Here is a 19,142-nt window from a genome sequence, read left to right as displayed (position 1 = left end):
CTGAAGAGGCCTTTCTACTGACTCTGAAAAACACCAAAAGAAAGATGTCCCTGCTCATCTGCAACAATGTCGCCTATGGGCACAAACCCACCGTCGCTGGACCAGACAGGACTCGCAAAAAGTTCTCTTCACTGACGAGCCGCGGTTGTTTCTCACCAGGGGTGATGGTCGAATTCGCGTTTATCGTCGAAGGAATTAGTGTTACACCGAGGCCTGTACTCTGGAGCGGGATTGATTTGGAGATGGAGGGTCCGTCATGGTCTGGGGCGGTGTGTCACAGCATCATCAGACTGAGCTTGTTGTCATTGCAGGCAATCTCAACGCTGTGTGTTGCAGGGAAGACATCCTCCTCCCTCATGTGGTACCCTTCCTGCAGGCTCATCCTGACATGACCCTCCAGCATGACAATGCCACCAGCCATACTGCTCGTTCTGTGTGTGATTTCCTGCAAGACAGGAACGTCAGTGTTCTGCCATGGCCAGCGAAAAGCCCGGATCTCAATCCCATCGAGCGCGTCTGGGACTTGTTGGATCGGAGGGTGAGGGCTAGGGCCATTCCCCCCAGAAATGTCCGGGTACCTTGGTGGAAGAGTGGGGTAAAATCTCACAGCAAGAACGGGCAAATCTGGTGCAGGAGGAGGAGATGCACTGCAGTACTTAATGCAGCTGGTGACCCCAACTTTGTTCAGGGACACATTATTCTATTTGTGTTAGTTACATGTCTGTGGAACTTGTTCAGTTTATGTCTCAGTTGTTGAATCTTATGTTCATACAAATATTTACAAATAAATATAAATGTTTATATTTATATGTTAAATTTGCTGAAAATAAACGCAGTTGACAGTGAGAATACTTTTTTTTACTGAGTTTATGATTAGTATAATGGTCTGTCATTAGAATAAGTATTCATGTTATTTCCTGCAAGCCACTCTTTAAAGATGTGTTCTTCACAGGCCTCGTTTGTGAATATATGATCAGAACCCTGACAGACAGAGAGCATCTTTAATCTTTCTCTGGCCTTGAAGAATGTCACTGATCTCCCTGTAACTGCAGAGAGCAAGGCTGATCAAATCCACATTTTGTGTGTGTGTGTGTGTGTGTGTGTGTGTGTGTGTGTGTGTGTGTGTGTGTGTGTGTGTGTGTGTGTGTGTGTGTGTGTGTGTGTGTGTGTGTGTGTGTGTGTGTGTGTGTGTGTGTGTGTGTGTGTGTCACATCTACTGATTGTTTATGGGGACTTTATTTCACTATGAAATCACCCAGATATTCATAATTGTTTGTCAAAGCCATCTGTTCTGAAGTGTCACAGTTGTTCCTTTGGAGTGGCCTGTTCACATCGCCAGTTGATTGATCGCCAAAAAAACAGATGTGTGCCAAGAGAGGTCAACTTTCATTTGAAGTAAAGTCAGATACAGCGTTTTCCCCCTTATTTGTGATTCTGGAAGCGTATGTATACACCCCAAATGCTGTCATGTATTATCTAGGAGTTGGAGACTGAGATGTAAACATTAGGTTTCTGCCTTACAGAAATATTTGTGTTTTTCTTTATTTGTTCTGCACGGTGGAAGGATGGTATTCAGAACAAACTCTGACTCATTTTACGTGTAATTTCTACCAACGAATAAGTAAACAACTGTTAACAGAAGCTAATGCTTCTAAGTGGTTGTGTCATACTTTCTCTGACTATACACAAATAAAACCTGTATGAATCCCTCACATACTGCAGTGCATGCTCTACCTGATAATGGTGTTTAGCCCCTTTGAATCCACAGCACTTAATTTTCCTTCTCTCTCTCTCTCTCTCTCTCTCTCAAGTAATGGTAGGAAAGGAAAGGTCACCATGGAGATGACAAAGAAAATCCCTGCTAGAGACAACACTTGAAGCTAGCTGGTGATTCATCCGCTTTAATGCAGTCCATTAGACACAGCTTTTAGTGGACAATGAACAATGGGAACTAAACTAAGTTTATTTGCACAGAACATATTTATGTTTTTTTTGAGAAGAAGCCATAGTCAGTCAGTGCTGTTTAATGGAGCTTGTGTCCAGAAGGTCATTTCTTTAGCCCACAGAGAAATGGGGCCTGAGACCCTGAGTGAGTGAACTTATTCACTTCACATGTATATCCTCAGAGGTATAACCTACTATATCCTACAGTATCCAGTCAAAGTCAACCTCAAAATTAATCATATCGCTGATCTTACCATTAGGTTTTCGTTAAATGTCATGCCAATGAAACATCTGTAGGACATCGCAAATAGATTATGAAGGAGTAGAAATCCTGAAGGCGGATAAGATTTAGCCTGAGAAAAAGGTCAGGTAGCTGGAGGAAGGCTCGGACATATGGACTAAGATAACTGGATTATTCTGGATAGAAAACACAAGAAGACATGTTGTTTTTGTTACAGGGCAAATCACTATTTCAAGGTACCATGTTGATATGGTTCACTGTAGGTACGCTGTTATCAATGTTGCCTGTTGTAAAGACTAGTATGTGCTATAGAAATTCTACCTACATAGCATCCATCCATTTTTGCACAACACATACACCCCTATGAGTACATGATGTGAAAAGCAGTATTGTGTTCACTGGGATAATTCGAATCCGTTTGTTTTACCCATTGGCTCATGATTATAGCAAGGCGTCTGTGGGCTCATTTGAGGTTTACATTTACTAGGCCCTACTTACACTCTTTACACAGTTGTTTACTATATTATGAGAACAGAGTGGGCATTGTGAATCACGTTGTGTTGTGTTCTAGCTGTTTCTGTTTCTAAGAAGCATGTTGTTGAGCCTGACGTTCTTTAAGGTGAGGGTTAGATTGTGAGTGAGGGGCTGAGGCCGAGGCAGGCAGCTGCTGTGTAATTATGGGAGACCCAGTGAAGTACAATACAAAAGCTACAGTGGCAGGTGGAGCTATTCATCTTTCCACATTTGTTTTGATTGGTGCAGTGTGCGGGAGTAGAGAGAGAGAGAAAGTCCTTTCAAAGCAAATGGAGAAAAATAGGAAAATGTAGTCTAAATGTCATTCATTCAGCACCAGTGCTGAGGTGACCTTAAAGAGAATCATCTCTCCCTTTTGTAAATGCGGACAAGTGGATTCTGCAAAATATCAAATTTGATAAGAAAGGGAGTCCACGTGATGGAGCCTTGTGATGGTGAGCAGAATGTGGCTGATATGGGGGAGGTGAACTGGTTCAGGAGACTCTATGGTTGAACAGTCTGTTCTGTTCTCTGGTCTCTGACCATCTCAATGTTTTACTATGTTTATTTGCACAAATAGAAGGCCAATTTGTACACATTTAAAAAACAACAGGAGGCAGAAAAAAGCCGAACATTGTTCCCCCAAGTGTTAGGACATACATTACTGCTACAGGAGCATACTGCATATCGCCCTACATCATAAATGACTACGTATGTCAAAGGGTTGTTGTGTTCGATGTGCCTTGAGAGAGTGCTGTCATCTCACTGTATGCCCTGCAATATTAGTTATGATAGTTTGATTATGTGATATGATGATTTGGACTTCCTTTTACCACATTATGAAGCCAGTCCTTGAAGGATCTACATGTACATACATTGATTTGTATTAGAATATGCCATGTATTTTGTCTATTCACTGAAAAACAACCTACCCATATGTAACCATCCATATCACGGAGTCAACATTCATAGCTTTCACCATGACAACTGGGCCAACCATCAGGGAACATTACTGAGGCATTTAGATAATGGTTTCCTTGTAGACATCCAAGAGGGGGAAAACAACCTAATAACAGCTTTACTGCTTCATGTGTCATCATGCCATAGAAACAGCACCGCATGGTCTGTGGAAGGAAAATAAACTACGATGCCTTAATACACTGCAATAGGATTGCAGTCATCATCATGTTTGTATAACTCCTATTCATGGTTAGGTCTTTGTGCTTGTATATTAATATGTTTAGATTTGTGTTTAGTTTGATAGGATTATGACTAGAGCTGGAAGGCTGAAGGGAGCTGGCTGTATATTAGAGTGCATGTTTGTTTGTTTGTCTGCAGATTCAAGATAACAAGCCTGGGCCTCTCTTCATGACTGGGCGCTGGCTGCTGGGTCTGACCTCATCTCAGTGAAAATAATTAGAGCTGCTCCAGTGTGTGTGCGTGTGTGTGTTCTGAATGCCCCACTCCCAGCTGAAACCCTAAACACAGAGAAGCCACTGTTCTACAACTATTAGTCCCTCAATATGTATGTCTCCTCTTCAGGAAAATAATATTAATGGGATCGCTAAATACAAACCAAGCCTGTGGCCCGTCAACCGATAACTACAAATACAGTGAGATTATTCATAAGAGGGGCATGGATCTGATCGCATGTGAAGGGCCTGATGGCACCCTATTCCCTTCATAGCGCAATACGTTTGACCAGGGCTCTTGTCAAAAGTAGTGCACTATATTTGGTTACTACATGATTCCATATGTTATTTCATAGTTTTGATGTCCTCACTATTATTCTACGATGTAGAAAATAGTAAAAATAAAGAAAACCCTTGAATGAGTAGTTGTGTCCAAACATTTGACGGGTACTGTATATATTTCTAAATACAAACTAGCTCTGAAATAAGTGAGTCATTACAAATGATCCACTTTTCGACCACTAATGTTCAACCTTCTATTCATCATCTCCAGCACCAAACCAGTGTCTACATGTAAAACAGTGCATTTCTAATTCTATCTGTGGTTCAAAATATAAAAAGAAACGTCCTAAAACAAAATGCTTCCCTGTGACATCACAGGGTTGGATTAAAAGTAAAAAACTGTGAGTATCAAAACTTGCAATGACTTTCTAGCCCCAAGGAGGGTATTTTCTTGCCCTCCACATCCCCACGAATCTCATATAATTCGTAAATCACAGTTTTTAAAATGTTTAAACATTAGATGATGTCATAGGGTAAAACGTTTAAATATTTTTTTTTCTACAAAATGTAGAAATGTGCCGTTTTTGTGCCAGAGGTAATAAAAATATGGTGGAGATGCCCTTTAAATGGTTGTGCAACATCATCGGTAAGCTCGAGGCATCGTCTTTCATTTGAATCTCCGCTCTTGTGGGCGTGTACATTGACCCGTTTTTGCACTGACTCTCTTGCACTGACTCTATGCACAAACACTGGACTCACTCACACATACTTACACTGACAACCCAACACATACATATACACACATAACATGCGCATGATTACCCCATCTTTGTACCCCACACATACAATTATCTTTAAGGTCCCTCAGTCGAGTAGTGAATTTCAAGCACAGTTTCAGCCACAAAGACCAGGGAGGTTTTCCAATGCCTCACAAAGAAGAGCACCTATTGGTAGATGGGTAAAAATAAATAAATAAAAAGACACTGAATATCCCTTTGAGCAAACCTGCTTTCCAAAAGACACTGGGAGACAAATTCCCCTTTCAGCTGGACAATAACCTAAAGCTCAAGGCCAAATCTACACTGGAGACGTAAGAAGACAGTGAATGTTGCTGAGTGGCTGAGTTACAGTTTTGACATAAATCTTCTTGAAAATCTATCGCAAGACATGAAAATGCTTGTCTAGAAAAAGACTCACAGCTGTAATCGCTGCCAAAGGTGATTCTAACATGCACTGACTCAGGGGGTTGAATACTTATCTAATGACGTCATATTAGTGTTTTATATTGCATTTATCTTTTAAAAGATGTTAGAATTTTTCTTGTATTTTGACATTACAGAGTGTTTCATGTAGATACATTTTTATTTTATTCCAATTTGTAAAAAAATATTTTGGGGAGAAAGTCAAGGGGTGTGAATACTCTCTGAAGGCAATTGTAGCCATGTAATTTTTTACTCATTGTTATTCACTGTGTATTTATTATTAATGTCATTATTTCTATTGTTTATTTTGAATCTTTATTTTTACCTCTGCATCCAACATATAATTTGTTAACTTGTCAAAGTTAATAGGCTATTTACTATATTGTAAAAGCGATATTGAATCAACATTTGATTTATTTAACAATATCAACAATATCAACATTTGAAAGCTTGAAGGCCTTGTTTATTTTGTTAATTGTACATTTTTGTTGGTGAATCCTGGCTTAAATTGAAACAATAGCTGTTGATTATTTTGAAAATGCTATATAGTCCTATAAGCATCATTGATGATATATGAGTGGTAAAGTATGGTCACATTTCAGTTGCTCTGTTAATGAAACCTTCCCTTTGGAATGACTTTACAGCAACAGTGAATCTATTTAGTGGAGATCTCTCAACACACATTCTCACGATGGGACGGGATAATAGTCTGAGACAAATATCAGAGCTAATCAGGGCTGGGCTTGGTTGAAACTCTGAATGGGAGACCAAAGGGATATATAGATCAATCATCCAGTAGGAGGTGCTGCCCAGCCTTTAGTTTCTGATAGTAGATATAAAACGTTGAAGATCTGATGTCGTTTCAAAGGTACAAAATCAACATATTTTATATGTTTTGTCTATGTTGAAAATTGGTAACCATGATGACATAATCCTGTGGTTGAAATTTCACCCTCAAAACAATTGTTTACTTTGATGACTTTTTGCAAATCCAATGTATTTTACACAGAAATTCCACATCACAATCTGTTGATAAATTCTGTTAAAACAATGTTGATTCAACCATTTTGTGCCCAGTAGGCAGTGTGTAGGTGTGTGTGTGTGTGTGTGTGTGTGTGTGTGTGTTGTGATAATCTCTCTTTAGGTTCTTGTTGCTGAGTGCTAACTGTGATCCGAGAGAGAGACATGTTTCCAATAAAGCCCTTTGAATTTAATTGCGAGCCAGAAAGAGAGCCAGAGAGATAGAGCCACAGAGAGATAGAGCCAGAGAGATAGAGCCACAGAGAGAGAATGAGAGAGAGAGGGAAATATACTACCGTTCAAAAGTTCGGGGTCACTTAGAAATGTCCTTGTTTTGAAAGAAAAGCACATTTGTTGTCCATTAACATAACATCAAATTGATCAGAAATACAGTGTAGACATTGTTAATGTTGTAAATAGATATTGTAGCTGGAAACAGCTGATTTTTAATGGAATATCTACTTACAGTACATAGGTGTACAAAGGCCCATTATCAGCAACCATCAATACTGTGTTCCAATGGCATGTTGTGTTAGCTAATCCAAGTTTATAATTTTAAAAGGCTAATTGACCATTAGAAAACCCTTTTGAGATTATGTTAGCACAGCTGAAAACTGTTATGCTGATTGAAGAAGCAATAAAACTGTCCTTCTTTAGACTAGTTGAGTATCTGGAGCATCATCATTCGTGAGTTCGATTACAGACTCAAAATGGCCAGAAGTAAAGAACTTTCTTCTGAAACTCATCAGTCTATTCTTATTCTGAGAAATGAAGGCTATTCCATGCGAGAAATTGCCAAGAAACTGAAGATATCATACAACCTGTGTACTACTCCCTTCACAGAAGAGCGCAAACTGGCCCTAACCAGAACAGAAAGAGGAGTGGGAGGCCCCGGTGCACAACTGAACAAGAGGACAAGTATATTAGAGTGTCTAGTTTGAGAAACAGATGCCTCACAAGTCCTCAACATGCAGCTTCATTAAATAGTACCCGCAAAACACCAGTCTCAACGTCAACAGTGAAGAGGCGACTCCGGGATGCTGGCCTTCTAGGCAGAGTTCCTCTGTCCAGTGTCTGTATTCTTTTGCCTATATTAATCTTTTATTTTTATTGGCCAGTCTGAGATATGGCTTTTTCTTTGCAACTCTGCCTAGAAGGCCAGCATCCTGGAGTCGCCTCTTCACTGTTGACATTGAGACTGGTGTTTTGAGTGTAATATTTAATGAAGGACATTTATAAATGACCCCAAACTTTTGAATGGTGGTGTGTATATATATACAGTATATATACACATACATACATTATATATATATATATACATACAGAGAGCGAGAGAAAGAGAGAGAGAGAGAGAGAGAGAGACTCAGTGAGCATAGCCTTGCTATTGAGAAAGGCCGCCGTAGGCAGACATGGCTCTCAGGAGAAGACAGGCTATGTGCTCACTGCCCACAAAATGAGGTGGAAACTGAGCTGCACTTCCTAACCTCCTGCCCAATGTATGACCATATTAGAGAGACATATTTCCCTCAGATTACACAGATCCACAAAGAATTCAAAAACAAATCCAATTTTGAAAAACTCCCATATCTACTGGGTGAAATTCCACAGTGTGCCATCAGAGCAACAAGATTTGTGACTTGTTGCCACGAGAAAAGGGCAACCAGTGAAGAACACACATCATTGTAAATACAACCCATATCTATGCTTATTTATTTTATCTTGTGTCCTTTACCATTTGTACATTATTAAAACACTGTGTATATATATATATATAATATGACATGTGTAATGTCTGAAACTTCTGTATGTGTGATGTTTACTGTTAATTTTTATTGTTCATTTCACTTTATATATTCACTTTATATATTATCTACCTCACTTGCTTTGGCAATGTTAACACATGTTTCCCATGCCAATAAAGCCCTTGAATTGAATTGAATTGACAGAGAGAGAGAGAGAGAGAGAGAGAGAGAAAGAAAGAGAAAGAGAGAGACCTTCTTGCTGAGTGCTAACTGTGATCTCTGGGCTGAGAGATTGACACAGAGCTAGAGAGAAATAAAAAGAGCGAGGGGCAGCAATAGCAGTCTGAAGCTGAAAGAGAGAGAGAGGCAGTAATAGCAGCCTGAAGCTAGCTCTCACAGCCATTCCCACCCCTAATTGCATAACCATCATTAAAATGCTAATTCATAGTGTTAAAGGGGCAATTAAAAGGGTAATTAAAAATGCTTTGTTCCACTCCTCTACCTGTATGAACAGCATGGCCATTACTGTGCTCCTTCTGATCTGGAGTATTTACATTGTGCCTACAGACTAATCCCTTCATCAAGGTTCAACTGGGAGCCAGGGCAGTGGTAGTGTGGAGGGAATCATTATAATCAGAGAGGTGATAGAACAGGATGTCATCTCAGCTGTATTTACTGTAGTGCTCTTATTATGACACTAACATGAAAGGGGATATGATCTGATGTACTCTATGCAGCAATTTAAAGGGTGGCTGAACGCACCGATTTCCGCTTGTATTTTTCTGCTGCTCATTAAGAAAAATGTGATTTTGATCTTGGGGGTTGGGGTTCGATTTTTTATTTTATGTATTTTATTTAACCTTCATTTAACTAGGCGAGTTAATTAAGAACAAATTGTTATTTTACAATGACGGCCTACTCCGGCCAAACCCTCCCCTAACACTGGGCTAAATTGTGCGCCGCTCTATGGATGTGGTTGTGTTATGTTCGCATATCGTACCCTGGCAGTTACTGTTGTTTGTCCATCTTGAGGCACAGTAGCAACAACATAGCCACTTGACTACCACTACCTCAAAATAGTCCGAATCAATCTAAGATACTGCAATTGTTCATCTAGCTGGTGTTTAGTGCAATATTTCTCCAGTAAATAAATGTGCATGAAAAAGTCAGTGCACTGCACAGTATAAAGCGAGTCAACTGTTTCTCGCTGCTCTCAGAACTGATTCCTGAGAACTTGTCTACAACTTCATCATCGGCAAGCTGTCAAACTATGATAAATAAAGCACAAGCTGTTTCATAGAGAATCATGTTACAAAGGTTGTGGCGGGACACAAGATTCTTGTGAATGGGTTTTGAATTTTGGAATATTGACAAGTGGCAGATAGGATGCAAGTGTGAATCATCTCATTCTCATTTTTCCCTAAACAGTGGCCGAATGTGGTCTCTATCAAACACGTCAGCAAGTGGTCACTCCATAAGGTTTCCCCTATTATGGGATGGTTATTTGTAACATCTGTCAATGGTACATGCCTATGATTGAGAAAATATGGAAAAAAGACAAGGAAAAAAATAAGAATTAATAATAATAAGAATTAATAATAAAAATAGTTTAGTCCCCCAAATGTTTGGGGGTGGAGGTGGGTTGAAAAAAAATAAGTCTTGGGAGCCTAGTGTTCCTTCAACATAACATTGGTGACGTGTTGTCTTATGTAAACAAGTCAGAGTCCGAGGCACTGCTTAATAGACAGGTCTGTCTCACTGTCTGGAGGCTACGATTGGATAGAGCACAGTCAGCGCAGCTGTTCATCTCGTGTTAGTGGGCAAGTGGGCATGATTGTAATCCAAACCCAACCCTCAGGTAAGGCGTGACAACCTCAGTTACACAAATCTCACAAAAACATACTGCCTTTATCACCAAAATTATTCTTCCTACAATTTTTTGTAAACATTGGCACTGGAATAAATGTTTCTGACTAATATTGATGCCATGTGCCGTTTTCAATCAGAGAAGTTGTTTTTTGCATTAATTTGCTATTTAATAAGCCACAGTCATACAGACTGAATATATACACTGAGTGTACAAAACATTAATATTGAGTTGCAGCCTCTTTTGCCCTCAGAACAGCCTCAATTCATTGGGACATGGACTCCACAAGGTGTTGAAAGCGTTCCACAGGGATGATGACCCATGTTGACTCCAATGCTTCCCACAGTTGTGTTAAGTAGGCTGGATGTCCTTTGGGTGGTGGACCATTCTTGATACACACGGGAAAGTGTTGAGCATAAAAAACAGCAGTGTTGCAGTTCTTGACACAAACTGGTGCGCCTGGCACCTACTACCATACCTCTTTCAAAGAAACTTAAATATTTTGTATTGTACAATCCATATTTAATCCATGTCTAAATTGTCTCAAGGTTTAAAAATCCTTATTTAACCTCTTCCCCTTCATCTACACGTATTGAAGTGGATTTAATAAGTGACATCAATAACGGATCATAGCTTTCACCTGGATTCAACTGTTAAGTCTATGTCATGGAAATACTTAATGTTTTCTACACACAGTGTATAGTAGGTTTCATGTTTATAGTGTCTTTGGCTCGGCCAGAAGAACATGGTTTCAGTTTCACCAAGCAATTGTTTTATAAAACCCACATCTTTCAAGATTCTTCCAACATTAGTTACAGTATAATGACAATCTAACATCTTCAGATGTCTTCCAACAATAGTATATAATAACAATTCAACATCTTCAGATGTCTTCCAACAATAGTATATAATAACAATTCAAACTCTTCAGATGTCTTCCAACAATAGTATATAATAACAATGCAACATCTTCAGATGTCTTCCAACAATAGTATATAATGACAATCCAACATCTTCAGATGTCTTCCAACAATAGTATATAATAACAATTCAACATCTTCAGATGTCTTCCAACAATAGTATATAATAACAATTCAACATCTTCAGATGTCTTCCAACAATAGTATATAATAACAATCCAACATCTTCAGATGTCTTCCAACAATAGTATATAATAACAATTCAACATCTTCAGATGTATTCCAACAATAGTATATAATAACAATTCAACATCTTCAGATGTCTTCCAACAATAGTGTATAATAACAATTCAACATCTTCAGATGTCTTCCAACAATAGTATATAATAGCAATTCAACATCTTCAAAACCAGAGAAGACCACATTTGAACTGGAACACACTGATGTTCAACACAATTGCATTTTGGCGTAGAAGCAGAAAATCAGCTGTGGCACCAGCTAATGTAAATAGTTATTGTTTGTGTGAACAGTGTACTGCAGCTGCCAGGATTCCCATCTGGGATTATTTTAATCCTATGCTCAGTAAAATTATGTTATTAGTTGATATCATATACAATTGACCCATTCTATTAAAAAAAGTCTGTATTTATCCATTAAAAAGTCCACTGTTGATCCCGACACTGTTGATGAATATTAGCTGCAGATGAGAGAAGGCCAGCAACTAGAATGAGAAATGATGGATTCGCTCCAGCTTGCTAGCTGCCGATGCTGCAGGCCAACTTGCTTTCAGGGCTGGTGAAGTGTCAGTGGTTTAATTTTATAGTGTGTAGTTTTCCCTGATTTCCCTCAGGAACAGAGCGCTGCCGGTAGAATGGAGAAACATCTGCTGCCACTCAGAGAGATACATATAAAAACCATCATTTCTATCAGCGTTGCTACAGCAGAGTGAGGACAGAGAGCCAAGCAGCACATTAGAATGCCTGCCTGTCTCCTGTCTCTGTCTGATGCTGACTCCTGGGGATTGCCAGGAATGAAACCCATTAAATGATCCTGTGTTGCCAGAACCCAGAGGCAATGCGGGATAAGGTAGCCTATCTCACAAACCAGTGGACAGTAGTTTATGAAGTCTACAGATTATATGTCATGATCTTATTAACGTATTCCGTATTACCTTGATTCATGTATAATATCAGGTGTGTATTTTCTGCACCTCTTTTGTTTTAATAACATGTTGTACGTGTACCGGTATGCAGAATTACTCAGTATATGAGGTTGCACTGTGTCCCTAACCACATAGAAGCAGTATTGCAGAAAGACAATTTAGAAAAATAATTTCCATTCTGGTATCATAAACAACTTTAATCATGTCATTTCTCTGTAGTCTGATTGTGTTGTTTGGCTTTATTGTTTTTTGATTGTATTTCTTGACAGTTTTTGTCTCTGTTTTTCCATTTGATATTTATCTGCTGTAGGCTACTTTACATGGCGCATAATGTATTTCTTACTGTGGAGCTGAATTGAAGTCATTTTGTCTGTCATGTCTGCTATCATTTCTTGCAAATGAGATGGAGGAGCCTTCAAGTCATTATATGATAATGAAGCAATAGACTGTGAAATGTAACATGTACAAAGAGAGAAAAGCAAACAATGACCTTCACTGAGAATGAAGTTAGACATGTCTCTATTGATCATCTGAGTCCAGAGCAAAGACTGCCCCTGGGATATCTCACTGTCTGTCTGTACATCCCTCTTTTGTTTCTCTGTCTTTCTTTCTTTCAGCTTAGTTTCTGTATCCATTTCTCTCTGAGATCAAACGCTTTTGGAACCATGGGATGTTTGAGTAAGAGCTGCTGCCATACTTGAGGTTGCTCACTCTACCCCTCCTTGGCACGGTGACTCTCAACCCGAACCCGAACCCCTCTATTGGCGGTCCAGAGATGCGTTAGCAAATGTCAGATTGGTCATGGCTGCAGATTGGGGAGAGAGGAAAAGGTAAAACAAACAGACAGCTGTTTCCAATTATGGTTTTACTAGGCGCTGATGGGCCAGTAATTACAGGATTAGAGATGTGTAACTGCACACAGCTTTGGGTCCTGCTCTGCTCTGGGAGTCCTTCTGGGGGGAGGGAATGGCTGGGTCCAGCCAAACAGCCCAAACAGTGATGTTTGCACATTACTGCAATGGGCCTCTTAACGTCACTCATTGTGTCCGTTGGCCAGGAAGCTGCTGAGGCAGTGGCTGTGCCATTTGAGTGGTTTCACAGTGTGGGAAAGAGGACGGAGGGAGGATGGCAGGCAGCAGGCTCTGGTCAGGTTATTAGCAGCAGATACACCTATTTCTGTCTCTCTGTTCTGGCAGCATCACATCCGGCCGTGATTGGGAGTCCCATAGGGTGGTGCACAATTGGCACAGCGTCGTCCGGGTTTGACCGGGGTAGGCCATCATTGTAAATAAGAATTTGTTCATAACTGACTTGCCTAGTTAAATAAAGGTTACACACTGTGAGAGAGGTGAGAAATCAGAGCCGTGAGGGTCCACCATGATAACGCCAGATGGATGACCATTTGGCGTTTTCTGTCTGGCCTGTGAATTCAGGGGCATATCGATCATAATCATGCTCCTCCTGGTCTACGACAAACAACACTGTAAAAAATGACTCTTTGGGTCAACATAAAAAAAAGAGACTTAAAGTGGTTACAATTAAATAAGTTGGGTTAACTCAATTGATAACCAAGTATATGATTCAATCGATGTCAATTGTTGTATTTGATTATTAACAAACCTATTTTTCAAGTTACAACTTATTTCTTTCAACATTGAACTTACTTTTCCCCTTTCGTTAAACCTAATAAATAACATAAATACAAACTAATATCTCACATAAAAACACATTTTTCATCCTGTTCATTCAGGATCATGTATATCCAAGTCTTTACTGGTGTCAACAAATTGCTGCTTTCGCTGAACATCTTCATAGGTTATGAAACTCTCTCTCCTATTTTAAACTTTGAAATGACCTATTCTAATTTCTTCAACAAGCAATTTAATAAATTCCCTGTAAATCAATGAATTAAGTTGGTTCAATAACATGAAATAATGACTCCAAACATATTTATTACACATGTTTTTCAACTATATTGTAGCCAAATGTTGACTATCTTAAAACCTCTTAAGGATCTGCACCTTTTTTTCCAATTTTTGCCTAAAATGACATACCCAAATCGAACTGCCTGTAGCTCAGGACCTGAAGCAAGGATATGTATATTCTTGATACCATTTGAAAGGAAACACTTTGAAGTTTGTGGAAATGTGAAATGAATGTATGAGAATATAACACATTAGATCTAGTAAAAGACAATACAAAGAAAAGAAAAAAAACATTTTTGTTTGTATTGTTTTTGTACCATCATCTTTGAAATGCAAGAGAAAGGCCATAATGTATTATCCCAGCCCAGGTGCAATTTAGATTTTGGCCACTAGATGGCAAGAGTGTATGTGCAAAGTTTTAGACTGATTCAACAAACCTTTGCATTTCTGTTCAAAATTTCGCATGAAGACTACCAAAATGTGCCTAGTTGGTTTATTAATAATTTTTCAAGTTCATAACTGTGCACTCTCCTCAAACAATAGCATGGTATTCAGTTGCTGTAATAGCTACTGTAAATTTGACAGTGCAGTCAGATTAACAAGAATTTAAGCTTTCTGCCAATATCAGATATGTCTATGTTCTGGGATTTTTGTTGTTACTTATGCAATCGATGTGAAATGGCTAGCTAGTTAGCGGTGGTGCGTGCTAAAAGCGTTTCAATCGGTGACGTCACACGCTCTGAGACCTTGAAGTAGTGGTTCCCCTTGCACTGCAAGGGTCGCGGCTTTTGTGGCGCGATGGGTAACGATGCTTTGAGGGTGGCTGTTTTTGATGTGTGCAGAGGGTCCCTGGTTCGAGCCCAGGTTGGAGCGAGGAAAAGGACGGAAGCTGTACTGTTACACATACAACCTCATGCTAATCACATTAGGTTAGCTCAACCATCCCACGGGTGGAACACCAATCTGTTGAGATCCTTAAAACAATAGAAACCTTACCAGACTCTTTAATATCACATGCAGTTATACAAGTATCATTATGGATTCAGTGCTGGCAATGTACAAGATTAACCTTGGGCAGAACACATTAATTAGAATGACATTCACTATCACTGGTGGCCAAAACAACAAACTGAAAACCACGCCCCCAATAAGCCACACAATTATTCTGATAGGCTGCCGCCGTTACATTGCCCCCAACATTATGCAATGGGCATGCGCATGAGGTGTTGAAAGCAATTGTGAATAATTGGAGGCGTGGCTTGAATGTATTATTTGAAATGAAACAAATTTAATAGAATAGGTTGAGTAAAATCACTTCAGATGAACAACAGCACCATCTAACTTTTTACAGTGAAGGGCAAGTCCCTTTTCTCTCTCTCCTCTCCCACCAGCACCAGCTTCAGATGTTAATAATGACTTGAGGGTGAGGATGACGTCAGTGGTATGGACCTGCCCAGTGCCAATGCAGACAGAGGTGTCTAATTGATTCCAGGGTGTGGACACAGAGATGTCTGTAGGGCGCCTGGTGCTGCTTGCTGTTCTAATGGTACAGATGAGGGAGGCCGCTGGTCTCTGTCACGAGCACTAGCACTGATCTCTGTGATCCATGGTGTCATGTAGAGTTAACAGAGGCGTGGCATTGGCAGACACAATAAGGGACAGCAATGGGTATGAATGGGGGGCTACGATCAGTCTACAGTGACTTCACTAGTGATGGTGCCCCTGTCCACTTCACTCTGATTTGTCTCTAACCTGCTTTGCCTCCACCACTCTGACCCCTCCTCTTCCCCTCTGCCCCTCCCCTCCTCTCTCCTCCTCCTTTTTTCTCTTCTCTGTGTGGGGGTGTCGGCTGAGTAGACCAGTACCGTCTGGTCGTGAGCAGGGAGATGGACAAACCTGTGACAGCCCCCCTCCAGCCCCTCCGAGAACCCCCCACCCATCACCCGTGGCGACAGAACCCACCCCAATGGTGTCCCCCTGGATCAACTCACACCCAGAGGCCTGACATGTGGTAGAGGTCAGTGTTCAACATAGTTAGGAGGAGAGCTGGAAAGGAGCATATGTTCACAGTGACCTACATGCATTTGTAAAGCAGGATCACACACACACACACACACACACACACACACACACACACACACACACACACACACACACACACACACACACACACACACACACACACACACACACACACACACACACACACACACACACACACACACACACACACACACACACACACAACAATGTCTGGACCAGAGAGACTCCAGCCCACAGCAGCACTGCATTCCCTCATTGCCTCATTCCCCACACACTGAAACAACAACACCATAGAAACCAACTTGATTAAATCCAACATAATATGTATTAGATTTGATTGAGTCAAAGCCCTGGCCTTGATCTAATTAAGTCTAATGTGTTTATATTTGTGTTGTGCGCTGGTGATTGCAGTCTCGGTGGACTGGAGAAGGCTAATGCTGACATGATGAGGCCAGTGTTTTGGCTGCTCAGCGGCTCCTGGTAATTGAGGGCTGTGAGTTAGTGCATTGCCGTTTTTGTGCTTTCGGTAAAACAAGCCATGTAAACACAGTAGGGAGAGGTAGAGTAAGTACTGTTTGACGAGCAGTACAGATGTAGGATCTTAATTTGATCGCCCTGTCGCAGGAGAACTTTCCTGCAATGCAGGACATTTAATACTGGCTTCTGAAGTTTGTTATTTTCACTTTGAAATTGAAAACTTGATTTTCCCTTACGAGAAGCGTTTCAACCCCTACAAAAATGCCCAATCAATATAATTCACCTAATAATTCACATTTCCTGTTTCTGCAGGGTTATTTTCCTGCTTTAGCAAACTGGTTTTAATTAAGATATTACTGTAGCTACGTACAGTATCATCCCTGCTTTGGTTTTCTGTTGTTGGCTTAGAGGTTTGAGGTTTGAATTTTGGTTTCCTAGTTCTTACTTAGCACACATAATATATTTTATTTGCAAAGGGTATATTATAAATTATACCTAAACCTAACAAATACCCACCATCATCATCCCCACCACAACCACCACCACCCCCATCACCACCCCAACCATAATTTATCATCATCATCATCATCATCATCATCATCATCATCATCATCATCATCACAACCATTCACAACATCAAACAGAATCTCCATCACAGGGTTATTGATGGAACCCCAGTTCTCTGTCAGATCCTAACCCTTAATAACAGAGAGTGCTCTGCTGGACAGACTCTGTCCACTCTCTGCCTTGTAAGGTGACATTTTGCAAGGTAACCATCCTTTCTGCTCTATTGTCTCACTCACCTGTAACACATAGTCATACTTTACTGGCTTGTTACTGCCACAGGGTTACTCTTTTATTTACACTATTTGCTGTCCTGCATTGAGTGAATTGGTAGGAGGTTTCTCTCCGCGATGTGAAGCTCTTGAAGAAATCTTGATTTCTACACAGGTTCTATCAGGCCTAGGAAATAATTATAATCCTACTGCATCTGCTACAATCAGTTCTGAGAGGCCTACAATGCTGGGTGTATATACTGTATATGCATCAAAAAGCATATTTGTGGTGTTTCATTGGCTCATACTGTACACATGTTGACATTGTTCTAAATGTGGAAATATGTTTCTATTAACAAATATATATCATTTGGACTAAACAGATTCTTCCACAACCAATTATTAAATGAAATTAGTGCTTCAGTAATGTGAACAATTCAAACAGAATTGATTAAGCAACATGTACTGGCGATTCCCTGATCCACCTCTACGCAGACAACACCATTCTATATACTTCCGGCCCGTCCTTGGACACTGTGCTATATAACCTCCAAACGAGCTTCAATGCCATACAACACTCCTTCCGTGGACTCCAACTGCTCTTAAACGCTAGTAAAACCAAATGCATGCTTTTCAACCGATCGCTGCCTGCACCCGCATGCCCGACGAGCATCACCACCCTGGATGGTTCCGACCTTGAATATGTGGACACCTATAAGTACCTAGGTGTCTGGCTAGACTGTAAACTCTCCTTCCAGACTCATATCAAACATCTCCAATCTAAAATCAAATCAAGAGTCGGCTTTCTATTCCGCAACAAAGCCTCCTTCACTCACGCCGCCAAACTTACCCTAGTAAAACTGACTATCCTACCGATCCTCGACTTCGGCGAGGTCATCTACAAAATTGCCTCCAACACTCTACTCAGCAAACTGGATGCAGTTTATCACAGTGCCATCCGTTTTGTCACTAAAGCACCTTATACCACCCACCACTGCGACTTGTATGCTCTAGTCGGCTGGCCCTCGCTACATATTCATCGCCAGACCCACTGGCTCCAGGTCATCTACAAGTCCATGCTAGGTAAAGCTCCGCCTTATCTCAGTTCACTGGTCACGATGGCAACACCCAACTGTTACAGACCTATATCCATCCTGCCCTGCCTATCTAAGGTCTTCGAAAGCCAAGTCAACAAACAGGTCACTGACCATCTCGAATCCCACCGTACCTTCTCCGCTGTGCAATCTGGTTTCCGAGCCTTTCACGGGTGCACCTCAGCCACGCTCAAGGTACTAAATGATATCATAACTGCCATCGATAAAAGACAGTACTGTACAGCCGTCTTCATCGACCTTGCCAAGGCTTTCGAATCTGTCAATCACCCATATTCTTATCGGCAGACACAGTCGCCTCGGTTTTTCTGATGACTACCTTGCCTGGTTCACCAACTACTTTGCAGACAGAGTTCAGTGTGTCAAATCGGAGGGCATGCTGTCCGGTCCTCTGGCAGTCTCTATGGGGGTGCCACAGGGTTCAATTCTCGGGCCGACTCTTTTCTCTGTATATATCAATGATGTTGCTCTTGCTGCGGGCGATTCCCTGATCCACCTCTCCGC

This window comes from Oncorhynchus masou, chromosome 1, assembly GCF_036934945.1.
Source record: "Oncorhynchus masou masou isolate Uvic2021 chromosome 1, UVic_Omas_1.1, whole genome shotgun sequence".
In the NCBI taxonomy this organism is placed as follows: Eukaryota; Metazoa; Chordata; class Actinopteri; order Salmoniformes; family Salmonidae; genus Oncorhynchus; species Oncorhynchus masou.
Note: the sequence above shows the minus strand (reverse complement) of the source record.